At 38.8% G+C, this 12,803-nt stretch overlaps 1 long non-coding RNA gene and 1 pseudogene across 1 annotated transcript in view; both read left to right on the top strand.

Annotated features, from left to right (window-relative positions):
* Nucleotides 1-12,803, top strand: part of LOC125109397 (uncharacterized) — a 206,939-nt gene that overhangs the window by 82,947 nt on the left and 111,189 nt on the right. The window lies entirely within an intron of this gene.
* On the top strand, nt 3,862-5,843 carry LOC125109396 (L-lactate dehydrogenase B chain-like; annotated as a pseudogene).

The raw sequence follows: 12,803 nt of genomic DNA, 5'->3' as shown, positions 1-12,803 counted from the left end.
TGAAATGCAGCTGCCTTTCCAGACACGCGGGGAGAGCGTGTGCACAGAAATGATGCAAAGAGAGCATTTGCATCTCTCGCATAAGAGGAGCAGAAAACAGCCCTCCTGAAAAAAAAAAAAAAAAAAAAAAAAGAAAGAAAAGAATAGGTTTCAGATGAGCACGTCCTGACAGTTAAGAATAAAATGACAAAAATAAATTTTTGTGTTGAGAAAGCTTTGGGACCTGAGCACACACCAAGGGCTGCCCTTGGAGCAAAAGTGCTCTCCTCTAGAGGCACTCAGAAGTGGATGCTGGTGGCAGGCACACCTGTGTCCAGGCTCCTGAAAATACTCACCAGTGGGGTCAGTTCTCAGATTTCACTTTTTTTTTTTTTTAAACTCCAGCCCCTACTGAAATGCAAATATGATACTTGTGAATTTTCAAGGTTTGGAGAAAAGAAGATCCAAATCAGAAAAGGATCATATTCCCTGAGCAGTCCTTGCCATCTCTTGGCCTCAGTTTACAGTTTCTAACATAAGGTATAGAGACTATCTCAGTGATTCTCACACTCTGTGCCTAGGAATGACCTGAGGTCTCATCAAATGCAGGTTCTGATTCCGGAGGTTGGGAGTGGGGCCTGAGACTCTACATTTGTAACCAGTAAATCCGGGTTTTCTTGTCTGTTTACATCACCCTCTCCAGATGTTTTAGAAAAAGAAAATTCCCTTCCTCTAAGGAACTTGGCCACTCCTTCAGGTTGTGGGGAGACAGTTTGGAGGAAGGAAAAGAGAGAGGGCAAAGGGAACAGCCAGAGCTTCTCTTCCAGGAGGTAAATGTTCTGGATCCTTAAGCAGAGGGGAAGCAGAGGAAGTCATAAAAGTTGAATGTAAAGTGAGATATCTTAAGTTTAGTACGAGGCAAACAGGCGTGTGTCTTGGATGTTCTTGTTATTAGAGCTGTTCCATGATAACACACAGGGCTTGTTTCAAGCAGCTAGTGTGATGCTACACAATCCTGCATTGGCACGCACGTACACATAGAGACAGTTATGCATGCAGATGTGCACCTGATATACACGTAAGATGTGATGCCGTCGCAGACAACAGGCATGTCCTTTCCTTCATCTTTGTTTCAATCAGAGATGGCCTTTGTAATAGGGAAGATAGTTAAAATACTCAGTCCAAAGAACCAACTGAGACAAGAGAACTGGGAATATATTGTTTTCTGTGACCTTTTTTTGTTATTTCGAGATTCTTTGTTCTTCACTCCCTTTTCTTTGCCATGTCTGCTGTGATGCTAAGCCGTATTGGTGTTAACAGTCACTATCAACCTTTGCTTATAGCTGGCTTTCCTGCATCTTCCTTGATGTTAGTGACGAGATGAGCAATTGTTGTCACAGGCCTGAACTGACTGAGGAGGAAGGCAGCCTTACATGTCTGTAGAAACCATAAAAAGCAGCCAGGCCAGGAATCGTAGATTTCTCTGTCATCTGACATCATAGTTCCTGACTCTGGTTTTCTTTACTGGCTGCCCTATGGAGACCGTGCATTAGATCTTTGATGATTACAGAGCAGGGCAAGAAGAGTATTAGCTAAGACCTTGACCTTCTTCCAAGGTTATTTCCAGTTTTATATTTACTGATGTGTACAGCAGTCCTTTTGTAAAAAGTGCCCTCTGGGTAAATATCATATCTCCCCCCTTATTTAACAAAGAGGCGTTTATATTTCAGTTGTCCTCTTGGAAAACCCATAAATAGGAAAGATGAACAAAGGAAGAAGTAATTTTACTTAATATAAAAACAACTCCATTAAGAGTTAGGTAGCCAATAATAAAGGAGGTCCATGCTGTAGAGAAACATTGAGGGGTCAAGGAGAGTACAGGTGTTCGGGCACATCAGTCTGGGATAAATTGTCAGGGACAGAATAGATGGAAACTCATTGAGCTGTGAGGATTTAAACATAAATACAGAGCAGTAAGCATAGTGCCTGCTGTACTATGTAAAGCTTGCAAACCCTTAGCAGTCTTGGTTAAAGCACAGCAGGATTCCAGTTCCCAGAATGATCATCCTTCCTAAGTTTTCTTTGGGCTCTGGCTTTCTGGTAGCCTTACCCTTGTCACCCTTGCTTCTGATCTTTTATTCTCTTAGAGTTTTAGAGATACCTTGTCATCTCAGGCTGATCTAGCATCCTGCTTCCTTCTGTAATTCAGTTCTCCATAGCTCTGCTTTCCTCCCTCTCCAGTCTAGGAAAATACAGCACTAAAGAAAGAGAAAGTATAGGAATTTCTAGGCACCCCCAGACTCATCTTAACAAAGCCCCATGAGGTGCTGATCTACCCTTGGCTCTCTTCTCTGTGCTATGTATATTGCCCCGGAAACTAGGGCTACCTGATGGCAGGGTCAACTGACTCTATTATATGTTGCTTGTGTAGAATTTCCTTTTCAGGAGATCACTTTAGGAAAGCCAGAGCCTCCATCGCCATTCCAGAGTGATATCCAACATGTTGCCATTCAAATACTGGAGCCTTCTTGATATCACTGCTCTGAAAATTTTTCAAAAAGAGCATGGATAGTTATATAGACCTGGATCTTTACTGGGCAAATTGGAAGTACTTGCTAGTCCTTAAAGATTCCTACAACTTTCTACTTTTACCTTCCCCAAAGATCTTATTTTTATTTCAGATGGATTGATTCTATTTAGTGGAAGTCATTGAAGACAGCCTTATGTGTATTTTAGTGAGGGCTGATGATTGATCTAGAGATTGAAGACTGGTTTGGATTTGTGGTTATTAAAGTGCAGGGTTTTCTATGTAAAAATTCAGAAATTAACTTTAGAGGCTAGTCACATGAAAATAGTTCCTCTTAGAAATGATTTTTTCTAACTTATATTTCTTAAAATCTCAGTTCCTCAGTTAATTTTAGTGAACCAGAATGGTCCAGGTAAGTGGTCACATTTTTGCTCCAAAGTTGCCCAATCCCTAGAGTGGCAGATTGTGCTATCTCAATCTCATTGTTGACACTTAGGGCAGGGCAGGAACAACTTCTGATCTATTCATCATTATATCTCCCACACCTTGAATTGTGTCTTCTTATGGTAGCTGAGAAATAAAAGTATGCTAGCCAAATAAATGCTGATTGAATAAATATATCCTATTTTATATATCCTCTTGAAGTACTGATTTTAAAAGTTTATTTAAATACAAGGTTCCCCCCCACCACTTATTCTTAAAATTTAATTCTGTTGGGTCCTGTTTTCTCTCCTTAGTACTTTTGTGTTTCAGTAAGAAATGTTCTGGTTAATATGAGTATGGTAGAAAGAATATTAAACATGGACCCAGGAGAGCTGAGCTCCTGCCCTTTTCTGCTAACAAATAACCTTATATTAGGTAGAGTGCTTTCATCTCTAGGCCTCATACTGAAAGCTAACAATGAGGGGGCGCCTGGGTGGCTCAGTGGGTTAAGCCTCTGCCTTTGGCTCGGGTCATGATCTCAGGGTCCTGGGATCGAGCCCCACATCGGGCTCTCTGCTCAGCGGGGAGCCTGCTTCCTCCTCTCTCTCTGCCTGCTTCTCTGCCTACTTGTGCTCTCTCCCTCTCTGTCAAATAAATTAATTAATTAAAAAAAAAAAAGCTAACAATGGTAGAGAGTTCAGAAAACTTCCCAAATTCTTTCTGGGTAGTAGGTAGAATGTATTTACAACATTGTCTTCTTCTCATGACTCCTACAGCTGTTTCTGTCCTGAGCATGATAGCAACTCTGAGGAAAAACTGATTTGCACCGTGGGTGCCTCAGTGGCTCAATTGGTTGAACTTCCAGCTCTTGGTTTCCAGTCAGGTCATGATCTCAGGGTTGTGATATCAAGCCCCATGTCGGGCTCTGCACTCAGTGTAGAGTTTGCTTGGGATTCTCTCTCTCCCTCTTCTTCTGCCCCTCCCCAGCTTTAATTTTCCTGCTCTCTCTCCCTCTTTCTCCCTCTCTCTCTTTCTAGAACAACAACAACAACAACAACAACAACAACAACAAAACATTGCACCAGTTGCAAGAAGAAGAGGCAACCATCCCGACAACAAGATCACTATAGTGGGTGTTAGACAGGTCGGCATGGCCTGTGCCATCAACATTGTGGGAAAGCCTCTGGCAAATGAACTTGCGTGGATGTTTTGGAAGATAAACTCAGAGGAGAAATAATGGATCTGCAACATGGGAGCTTATTTCCTCAGACACCTAAAATTGCAGCAGATAAGGATTACTCTGTAATGCCAATTCTGAGATTGTGGTGGTAACCGCAAGAGTCGGCCTCCAGGAGGGGGAGAGCCCTCTCAATCTGGTGTAGAGGAATGTTAGTATCTTCAAATACATTATTCCTCAGATAGTCAAGTACAGTCCTGATTGTATCATAATTGTGGTTTCCAACCCAGTGGGTATTCTCACATATGTTACCTGGAAACTAAATGGATTACACCATGTGATGGGAAGTGAGTGTAATCTAGATGCTGCTAGATTTTGCTATTTTATGGCTGAAAAACTTAGCATTCATCCCAGCAGCTGCCGTGGATGGATTTTGGGAGAATATGGCAACTCAAATGTGGCTGTGTGGAGTGGAGTGAATGTGGCAGCTGTTTGTCTCCAAGAACTAAATCCAGAAATGGGAACAGACAATGACAGTGAAAATTGGAGGGGAAAGCATAAGAGGTAGTCAAAAGTGCCTATGAAGTCATCAAGCTAAAAGGATATATCAGCTGGGCTGTTGGATTAAGTGTGGTTGATCTCATCTAATCCATGTTGAAAGTCTATCCAACACTCATCCAGTGTGAACGATGGTATAGGGAACATATGGCATGGAGAAGTAAGTCTTTCTGAGTCTTCCATGTACCCTGAACTCGTGGGAATTAATCATTGTGATCAGCCAGAAGCTGAATGATGATGAGGATGCTCAGCTCAAGAAAAATGCACATACCTTTTAGGACATTCAGAAAGACCTAAAAGACCTGTGACTTCTGGCTTCTAGGCTGTAGAAATATAAAAACTATATATTTTATAAATACAACAAATACAAAAAATAAAAATAGAACTGTGAGCCTTTAGTTTTCATCCACGTTCATGGATCACCATTTGTTTCCTCTTCCTAAATATGAAAATGTGGGCCCATGGACTCCATGGCCATGTTTGGTTGAATGCTTGCAATGTAAGCACTTGAACAAATAAAATTTACTATCATGCTGTGTTTCTTAAAAAAAAAATAATACATTTACCTCAGTAAACTCTCTGCTTAAGTCTATGAAATAACTAAATTTTAAAAATGTGAAGAAAAAGTGTGTTTTTTAACTGGTTTGTAATCACAACTTCAGTTATTTTGGATATTCTGGTAGAGAGAGGAAAATATCAAAGGGAAGTATTAATATTCATTTATTTACCCTCTGCTCATTACACACCATGTGATCTGACATACGTCATTTCCTTATTTTGGGCTTCAGTTTCTTCGTCTGCAAATTAAAAGACTCAACTAAGTCAATTCTTAACTCTTTTTTCCAGCTGTGCTGTTCTGTTTCTTGATTCTTTCAAATCTACCATGACTCCCCAATGGTATTCTTGTTTTCATCCAATTATTCATTTATTCAGCAAGCCTGAATGAATGCCAGTTATGTACAAGGATGATGCTAAGTTCTAGGAAGTAGTTATGAACAAATGACGTGCATCCCACCCATAAAGGTTATCATTTCCTTATTTTCCCTTTTGTGAATTTACCCTGAGAACAACTAATACCCATTAAGAGATGTACAGAGGAATATAAATAAGAACAAAAGACACATCTCATGTGTCCGAGAAATATTCTGAATTAGAGGGCACAATCCAGCAGATGAGAAGTAGTGGTCAGCACAGAGCTCAATTTTTTTTTTTAATTTTTTTATTTTTCAGCATAACAGTATTCATTATTTTTGCACCACACCCAGTGCTCCATGCAATCCGTGCCCTCTACAATACCCACCACCTGGTGCCCCCAACCTCCCACCCCCTACCCCTTCAAAATTCTCAGATCGTTTTTCAGAGTCCATAGTCTCTCATGGTTCACCTCCCCTTCCAATTTCCCTCAACTCCCTTCTCCTTGCCATCTCCCCTTGTCCTCCATGCTATTTGTTATGCTCCACAAATAAGTGAAACCATATGATAATTGACTCTCTCTCAGAGCTCAATTTTTAAGTCAGGTTTTTAAATTGCTTTTTTTTTTTTTCTTCTTTCATTTTAGAGGTTTTTTGTTTTGTTTTGTTTTGCTTTGGTATTTTTTTGGCTTTTTTGGTGGTATTTTTGATATATCCTTCTTTTAAAATTTTTACTTTTTAAATCATTAATAATTTATACTGGTAAATGGTGTTGCATGAAACTAAAGGAATTTAAGTCCCAATTGGTACTCAGTTATAATAATTTGATAAATCTTTCTGTTTCTCACTGATTTTTGGTATTCCCTTAATTCCATGGAAGATTTTAGTGTAAGAAATGATCAACTGATGGAATATTTATCCTTCTACAAGATCTACAGATTAATTTGATAATATAGTCATTTAAAATTTATGCTGTATTTTAATAGATTTTAAGATGAGTTTTTAAAATTCTTTCAACATATATAATTTTAGGTGACTTATGTAGCTACTAACTAGTAAGAAAAATACTCTTGGCATTTTCTTGGACTTGGTATATTTTAAATATGGAGACTTGATAACTTCATGATATTTAATTTTCTCTTAGGAATAGGATACATTTGGTCATTTATTCACATTCTTCTATAACTTCCAATTGTAATTTGTACTTTTCCTTATTGAGGTCATGCTTTATTCTCATTAGGTTTATTCATGAATATTCTCTTTTTCTACTGCAAAGAGGTAGCAGAAAGCAAAAATATGCTTTAAACAGCTTGTCAGGAAACAGTTTCATAAATATTTCAATTCTTTACTGAAGGAACATTTTGATAATATTTGGCTAACTTATTTAGTCCAAAATCATCCATTTACTATCTTGGCAGTTCTTACGTATTGAACTGATCATTTTCTGAGTGATGAGTATCCTGGATAAGAATACAAATCACTTGACATTTGAGCATACATAGTAAATAACACTGTAGAAATTGGACCCATATCGATTGTCTCTGCCCTCTCGTACTGGAAAGCAATTACTTTGACTATGCCTCAACTGATATTAATTAAAAGCCTTAATTAATGCGAGGAGAATAAGTGCAAAGGTGTTTTAAATAGCTAGATAGTAATGATAGCTCCTAGTCATGGGACATTTACTACATACTGGCTGGGCAGTTCACATACATTAAGTAGCAATATACTAATAAAATAAATGTTAAGGCCTCATTTCACAGATGACCATTCTACTCAGACCATCCAGCCCAAACCTGCTCTTCTCTGTCTCCAAAGCCTCTGGTTGTGTCCACTTTAAATAGAAAGTGTCCCTGTAAATAGAAACTAAATATCTGAAGAGAAAAGTCTGAAGCACCTGCCAGGACATGAAAAATATCTCTAGAGTGCGGTCCCAGCACAAAGAAGCTCCTTCTTTCAGTTCTTTCTAGATAAGAGGCTCAAAGACAACTAATAGCTGTTGCATCTCATTTCTACAAATTTTTAAAAATAATTTATAAAAACAAATTAACAGAAAATGAAAACCTTCACCTTCCCACAACCCTCACCATAGATATTCTCCCTCATTTTTTCTCTCTCTCTCTCTTTCTCTCTCTCTCTCTCTCACACACACACACGCACACTGAATATCAGCTTGATAGAGGGTAATGTTAGTTAGCTTTCTGAGGTCAGAAAAATAAAATATTTTTTACTTGTATTATTCTATCAAATTCAAAATAATATTTAGCTCTTAGCTTTCTGAAGCCAGTAGAATGCATTGGTTTATTAAAGGTATCTCTGCAAAATAGCATTATTTTTTTTTTCCAGAAACTAATAAGAATCCAGAGCCTTTTAAAAAGAGTATGAGTGCAGTGGTGCCTGGGTGGCTCAGTCTCTTGAGTGTCCAACTCTTGGTTCAGCTCATGTCATGATCTCCGGGTCTCAGGATCGAGTCCCACATCCTTCCAGCTCTGCCCTCAGCAGAAGTTTCCTTGAGATTCCCTCTCCCTCTGCCCCTTCCCCACTCATGTGCTCCTTCCCCTTCTCAAATAAATAGATAAATCTTTAAAAAATGGGTATGAATATAATTCACATAAGTATTTATTAAGGCATACTAAAGGGTGCCTAGTTTAAGAAAAATAGTTACTGTCACCCACTTGAATAGATGCTTATGTATTGCATTCTTATAAAAAAGTGAAAGTGCATTTGTGTATTTATTTACCAGTGTAAAATAAAGATATTGGCTTTGGTTATACATATTTCCCTTCAGCTTTCTCTATTCAGCTCATATTTCGAAAAAACCTTCTATAAATCACATGCTTCTCTCATGGAACTGATTGTAGGGTTTGGTAACTGCCTGTGTTTCTGATGTTGGAGACAAATATGTCTGATGTCCTACCAGCATTCCTAGAGTCCAGCAGATATCCTGACTGACAGTAGATGAACTATATGCTTTATTATATGATCAATTAGTTATTCAGCTGATAGGGCTACTTGATTTACTGATATATTTTAATTTGTCCAGTAATACTTGTTCAGGATAGTAATGATTCCAAAGTTAGTAAATTCAACTGCTAGAGTGGTTGAGTTGTTAAAAAGATGGCAGAGAGAAAAATAAGCTGGTCAGCTAATATATTCTTTGCATAGAGGAGAAGGTCTTTTAAGTTTTTTGCTACATGAAACATTAATAAGTCTCCTGATGGAAGACAGGATTTGCTTGGGGTGTGGTTTTGTCCTTTGGCAACAGCAAAGTGAACCAATAAAACAACCCAAAATATGTGAGCCCCATTTCAGAAGAAAAATATGTGTTTGAAATTCTAAATATACGTATGTGTAAGTATGCACCTGTTAAATATATATATATATATACATATACATATATATATACACATATACATATACATGTGCATACACACATATACAGATACTAGTTTTGTCTTTAAGAAGGGTACTATTTTGAATCAGCTAACTGCCTTGCTAGCTGGAATTACTGGGCTAAGAATACCAACTTCAAATCAGATTGCATTTTTACTTCATGCTCTATTTTCTCTTTCCCTAAACCTCAAGATATCAAAGCAGAAAAATGTAAGAATCTTCCTTTTGACACTTTACCTCTCTCTCCTAAGAAAGACACATAGTTTATGAACCAGTGCTTAAATGTATTAATTTAAAGTTATTAAGCAATGATTAGAACAAAATATGAATTCAGGTATATAGACTCAATCAAACGAATCAGCAATACGTTAACTTCCTGTGTGCAGGTCTGTGTTTTGAGAACTATAAATATTTCTATGGTGCTGGAAGTGTAGCTAAGCCCACTAACTTGTTTATCTTTCTGCCACATTAGAATTTATTTATATCGAGTGATTTATAAAAGTTTTCCTAAAATGCCAAAGCCATACTGTTTTCTATAAATAAATGTTAAAGATTATGGCAGAGATTAATATTTTCAACCTCAATAGTCTTTCTTCCATCTTTCTTACTAACAGAAACCTACGAGGGAAGAAGCAATAATGGGCCTAGTACAAATGTATATTGGTATGATATTTGATGTATGTATGTATGTGTGCGTATGTAAACTTCCCAGCCCCCCTTGCAGGTGGAATGATGATAGAGCTGTGGTGTTTGTCTTTGAAATGCAACACATGTGATCTCTACTTTGAGATGTAAACAGAAGTTATTAGGCAGGGCTTCCAGGAAGGAAAAGTAGAATTAGTTGGCACATGTCCCTTTTCCTTGGCTGTCTCCCCTTCTTTCTGCCTAGGACACACATCGGCTAAGCTCTCCATTATTACAGCACCAGAGAGGGAACAGCAATAGTGCTCTTAACACAGACTGGAAGGAAAAACCAGGGAGTCACAAAGACTTTGATGACCCTCAGTCAATACTAACCATAGCTTGCTACCAGATTTTGCATTTTCACGAGGCAAGAGAGGAATAAAAGGAACTTTCTTCTACTTGCCAGGATTTCTGTTACCCAGGGTGAGCACAACTAATGGATAAAATGTATCTCTAGATAAAAATATCTTCAGAAATCTGGAAAGAAAACATTGATGTCTGGAAACCAGCAATGAATAAACCAGTATATTTTAGTCTTATAGCCACTTTTTAATTTTTTTTAAAGCAGAAGCACTTTTTTTTTTATCATTAAAAAATGTCAATTAGCCTTTTTAGAAAGTAAGTCTTTCAAATTTTATCTAGTTTTCCTTTGGTCCTGGATTGACTTATGGCTGAAAAATGAATTAACTTCAAGACCCTGGTTCTGACTCTTTTCAATATGGGTAAGATGTTAAAACTTATGATAAAACCAAACGTTCCTGGAGGCAGTGAGTGTAAGACCGAGTATATCTATGGTATCCACGGAGGATGCTGTGGTGTAGCTGGTTATCTTTGCCTCTCTCCCTCTGCCTACTTCTTCGGAGTTTGCCTGCATCGCGCTGTCTTTCCCCTTCCATGCTACCTTGTCATCACTTACCCTCATGGTTTTGCCCTCATTGATCTGTGAGCTCACTGAGGGCAGGTGCACTGTTTTATTGATTTATATGTTGTGAATTCGAGTCATAGTCCATATATAGTCCATAGATCATGCTCAGGAAATGCATGTTGGATGAAAAAATTGCATAAATTAGGATCATCACCAGGACCGGTTGGCCTTTTCTTGGAGGGACTGATCCCTTTCCAGCCTTAGGGAAAGACAAAAATCTGTGCTTTGCTTTGGGGGACTTTCCCCAAAAAGATGAGCTCCCAGGTGTGGACAGAAAGGACAGCATGGATTCACTGTACTCTCCTGGAGTCTTGGGTCTGATCCCTGATTGCCATAGAGACATTGAACCGGAAGGAACACTGCTGTGAGCAGCAGCAGGGTACAATTTGCCATGTCTTTTCCAGACCTTTTCTGAGAAAATGCTGGTGACCATAGAGACTTGTTCAGAAGGCAGTGTGACATGATAGGAAGAATACTGGGAGAGCAATCACAGGGAAAATGACTTGTATCTAAAATGTATTATTTAACTGTTAACTTTTCTGGGTCTCTGTTTTTGCCTCTCCAAGACGGGGGTTATGTCTCCCACATGAGGCTGATGTAAGGACTAAAAGAAGCCATATGTTGAAAGTGCATTCCAGGGGCACCTGGGTGGCTCAGTGGGTTAAGCCTCTGCCTTTGGTTCAGGTCATGATCTCAGGGTCCTGGGATCGAGTCCCGTATTGGGCTCTCTGCTTAGCGGGGAGCCTGCTTTCCCCTCTCTCTCTGCCTGCCTCTCTGCCTACTTGTGATCTCTCTCTCTCTGTGTCAAATAAATAAAGTCTTTAAAAAAGTATTTAAAAAAAAGTGCATTCCACTTAATAAAAGGGAATGCTTTATAGCCATAGCAGTGTTATGGAACAGGGTCAGCATTTTGGAGGGTGTTTCTAGAATGTATTATGGGGAAAGCTTACACTTTAAGCTAACTTACTTCTGGAACTTGACTTTATTTATAATATAAATTGTAGTATATATCGAGGGACTTCCCATTCTCTACAGATATCTCCACTGCTCAAACCAGTAGCTGCTTCTCCCAGTAGACCCCTCCCCCCCAATTCCCAGGACCATGCACCCCAAGGAAATAGGGAAAGAAACCAGGTGCTATTGTTTTTTACTAACCTATTCCTTGCCAATCCCCCTTTCTCTTGCTTTTTGTGCTATTTTAAGAGACAGAATCAAATTATTTCAGCAAGAATAGGCTTCCTCCCTGACATTTCAAAAAGATTGATGTTCATATTAATTATGGACCATCTCTGTCTCTCTCCACCAACAGTTCTTTTATTTTTTTTTCTTGCCACAAACATCTTTATTCTTTTTAAAGTCACCTCGTCATCAAGTTTCCAGGTTCTAGAAGGTTTCTGGAGATCGAGAGCAAATTTTGGAAATGGTAATAACTACTATTTACAGTTTTCTATGACTTTTTCAATTCAGGTATAATGGCAGTGCCATTTCATTTCCCTGTTGTCATACAACCTGCTACTTATATCTGCAAAGGTTAGACAAAGATGTTTGTCAGCGTCTTTTTATTTGTCTCTCTACCTGGTAGAAAATAAATATACCTTTATAAGTTCCTTGTAGTAAAATGGGAATCCAGGACCTCTGCTGCCTCCTCCTGTCCTCTCCCTTCCTCTTGTCCCCTGGGCTCAAGGCCTCACCATTTGTCCTTGCAACATTTGCTGCATTCTTCCTGGTATCCGTCTCCTGGTACAGGTTTCTGTCTGCTTGTGATAATCTCGGTTCATTGTTCCTTTTGCTTTCTTCACCACTATTTGTCCTACCATATTTGACTACTCCTCTTCATTCCCACTCAAGCTATGATGAGTGATTTCCATGTCCACTCTGATGGCCATTCCAAACCTTGACCTTATTGATTCCAGTTGCACTGTATGTTCACCCTACTGCAATTATGCCCTTCCAGAACTTGGTACCCACAGGTACCAATGATCCAACTCCCGAGATTTTATGTCTCAACCTGCTACTCTCTAACTAGAATCTCCTGTCTTTCCTAGTGCCTCATCAATGATTCTCACAGAATAACTGAATTCAAGACCTTATCAAGAACTATGGTCTGCAAACTCCCATACATGTTCTTTATCTCTAAGCTTTCCCACTTTTTTTTTCTGTATCCAGCTTATGCACCAGGGCCTTTTACATCAATTACTTTGCCAATAACCTTGGTTTTCATCCTTA

Source organism: Lutra lutra, chromosome 9 (genome assembly GCF_902655055.1).
Source record: "Lutra lutra chromosome 9, mLutLut1.2, whole genome shotgun sequence".
Lineage (NCBI taxonomy): Eukaryota > Metazoa > Chordata > Mammalia > Carnivora > Mustelidae > Lutra > Lutra lutra.
Note: the sequence above shows the minus strand (reverse complement) of the source record. Positions and strands in the feature narration are given on the sequence as shown.